The sequence below is a fragment of the Phytophthora infestans genome, genomic scaffold (assembly GCF_000142945.1).
Source record: "Phytophthora infestans T30-4 supercont1.32 genomic scaffold, whole genome shotgun sequence".
NCBI lineage: Eukaryota > Oomycota > Peronosporomycetes > Peronosporales > Peronosporaceae > Phytophthora > Phytophthora infestans.
Window position 1 is genome coordinate 1,483,630 of NW_003303727.1, and position 3,584 is coordinate 1,487,213.

Sequence of the window (3,584 nt, forward strand, 5' to 3'; positions counted from 1 at the left end):
CTTGGTGAGGGAGAACCTCCTTCGGTCGACATGGATGCTGAACTTGCGGTCAGTCCTGCGGACAACGAGTCCGTGTTGTGGTCATCACCGGTACGTGAACTGGTGTCTCAGCACACACCGGTAGCCTCACCGGTGCCAACAGGCCTGCCGGCGCACTCGACTTCAGGATTATTTTCGGGTGTAGCCAGTGTGAACGCCTTGACTCGCTCTCCGTCCAAGCAGTTCGTCGAGCCTCCTCGGCGTACTGCATCTCCGATAACGAGATGGACGTCGCAGAACTTGATCGATCCAGGCAGCAAGATTCGCGAGTAGGCAGTTACCACGGCCAATTATACACCGAAACCCTCGGTGCTCCCTGCCGATCGCTCGGCAGTTGCGGAATTCGTCATGCAAAGGCAATCCATCTCAAGGTTCGTCCGCGACGCACTGCAGAATGCGGTGGACAAGCAAAAGGAACAAGCTGATAAGCACGGTCGAAAGAATGTGAATGTATTTAAGATAGGAGATCGCGTTCTCCTATCGACCGAGGGAATCCGAGCTTCTGCCGTAACCAACCTTGGCGCCAACAAACTTGCTCCACGCTTCATCGGTCCTTTTCGAGTAACCAAGGCTGTGGGCGACGCCTACACTCTGGACATTCCGTCGTCACTTAGACTCCACCCGACGTTTTACGTCGGGCGACTCAAGCGGTATTTCCCTGCGACGATTCCTGACCCAAACCGGCAGACGGAGAATGCGTCGGGCGACCAGCCCGACGATCCTGACGCGCCAGAGACCCGTCAGCTCGCCAGGCACGATCTTCCGTCCGCTCAGCTCCAATATGAGCGTCCAACGCACGGTTCGAAGCAGTCTCCACCTCGCCCTGGACGTACAGGGCGTACGTCATATCACCGGGATGGTCCACCACCGATAATTGACTCGGTGGGTGACGCGCGCTGGATTGTGGAGCGTATCATTGGCCACGAAGATCCCCACAACTCGGCTGTTCAACGTAACATCCGTAGTCGTGTCCCTCGCGCGGTCCCTACCACGCGCCGCTATCTGGTACGTTGGCTTGGTTATTCTCCGAAGCATGATACGTGGGAGCCCCGCGCCAATCTTCTCCGCGACGTTCCGGACGTGGTCCACGAGTATGAGACTATGCTGCTTGAGAAGAACAATTCCGCAGGTCACCCCGCGGAGACCGTGAACGAGATCGAGAACGGCCACGAGAACGACCCGCACGAGGAGACGACAACGACGCCGCGCTCCGACGCGTGCAACGTCGGCGTGAGCCGCGGCGAACACTGACACAGCTTGTCAGTGCAAGAATGAAAACAAGAAGCCACCGGCGACATCGAACCGGTGACCAGTGGGCTGTCAACCCGACACGCTACAACTGCGCCGAAATGACTTCGATTACCAGCGGCGACACGGTGGCCAACAAGTACCTGATTCTGGTGACACCAGTGGTGACAACGTGGTGCTCACTTGGGTTGCTCAAGTAGTTGACTTCCGTCGACAAGTCTCATGTCTTCGAGATGTTCGAAGCTACTCCGTTCTGGCAGCAAAACAACACTCGCGTGTGCGTGAGTGAATGCGCCTGATGGGAATCGAACCCTGGCGTTCTGACTGGGAGCCCCATGCATTGACCATTGCGCCACGAAGTCGGCTTCGTGAGGTTCCTCGTGTCCGTGATCCAAATGCCTCCAGCTCGGAGTCTTCTAGGTCGCATGTACGCTGGGCACTTCGTCGATGTGTGTCCTGGGAGCCGAGAGGCGCAGTGACGGTCCTCGCAGCACATCCAGAGCTCGTGACGCACCTGTCGACCCTGGGCTTGCCCTTGTTACCACCGCCAGCGACGCGCTGGCGCCGCCGCCCTTCGCGCTGTCTCCGATGTCTCCGTCTTGTCGGTTTTCGAGTTTTCTTCAAATGTGTTCCGTGCGCTTATGTTGCGTAAGCGCAACTTAGAGAGGAGGCTGGTGTAATGGGCCCAACTCCAATTGCATAAGTAGGTAGATATTTCTTTAGTTATTACATAAGTAGGTAAAGTGGCACACGGGTAGCGTGTGCCAAGGTGTCATGATCTGATTGGTTGATAGTGAGGATCCAGACTCACTTATTGACCAATCAGGTATAGACATGTGTTTGAGTGGTTCACACGAGGCCAGGGGTAGCCGCCCTGGTCCTAAATAAATCAGAGTTGAATTTGACACAAACCTAAGACTTGGTTTTACTATTGCGAGCTTCCTCCACACTATAGTGTAAGCTAGTGACGGTATCTCTTACCCTGTTACAAGAATGTGACCTCCTCGAAGACATCCCATAGGCGTGCAAAAGCATGAAAAGTGATATGTCTCAGGAAATGAAGACAAATTTGTTTCCGTATCAATATCACGTTCAGCGGCAGCATAGAGTCTTGCCTTATTATAGCCTGGCTTTATCGTCGCCTCGGAAAGCGAAGTACATACGTCCTAAATCCAACTCACTAGATTGGCTCGTGATGGCTGCATCTTGAGCGCCACCGCCGCACCTACGGCCCGAGCTTGTTCCGCCAAAACCTCTACTCATTCATGGCGAAGTCGGGTCTTAAATGGCCGATTCCACGCGGCATCATCTGGCTGGCTGACGTAGGTGTAGTGTGGTGTAGGGATTTCCAGATTCGACCATACGCCGACCTACTTTAGGTCAAGAATCGGCTCGGTCTGATAACCCAGAGCTTAGGAGCCAAGGATCACGGTAAGTACTCGGCGATCTGTCCGGATATGCTATCCGGACAGCCGCTGAGCTCAACGGTCGCCGGAACTCAGCTGAAGGGTCGGTAGAGATCCGAAACGACTACATTTCATTAGATATTTGTATGAGAAGCATAGGATTAAATAGGGGGAGCCGAAAGGGCTCCCAGAAGATAACAGAGCAGAATTTTCCTAGTCCAAGACACGTGTACACTTTTCCGGTAAGTCCCTGCATAGGGCTGGATTATGCCTGCCGTCAATACTCGAGAGGCATAGCTTGTAGGGTATTGACTGGTAGCGCCAAGAGATTAGGTCGGTCCGGGTAGGACAAAGTCTCGCTACGCGCGAAAGAAAGTCCCGCATACTCAGCGGGCCGGTACGTCGGATAGCCCGGGTGCCGTAACACTTCTAGCTGAGCTGCCTCTGCGCTCGGTGACCTGTAAAAGCGCTCGCGCGCCGTCGTCCATCCTTTGGTGGAGGGCACAGGGTTGTGAACGAGCTCAGCCGAACCAAACTCGGCGGAGCCTCGGAAGTGATCTGACTTGGTTAGTCGGAACCGGGTGGAAGCGAACCACTCGTCTGTCCCGGAAGGGCCGGACCGCGAGGGGACACCCTCTGCGCAGGCCATACAAACCGCCGACCTAACTCGGCGATTCGTTGTGGTTTGTGTAAGGGAATCCACATCTGGATAATATTTGTGTGTTCTACTACACCACAGTAGTCAGGGAGAGACTTTCAGCCGCTCTACGTTCAGAAATCCTAGCGAATAATCTAGATCGTCCTAACAGACAGTGGTCCTGGAAACGTTTGTTCCACAGCAGCAGGCTAGGGTACTTGTATGTTGGAGCCCTACCCAAGGGATTGGGTAGC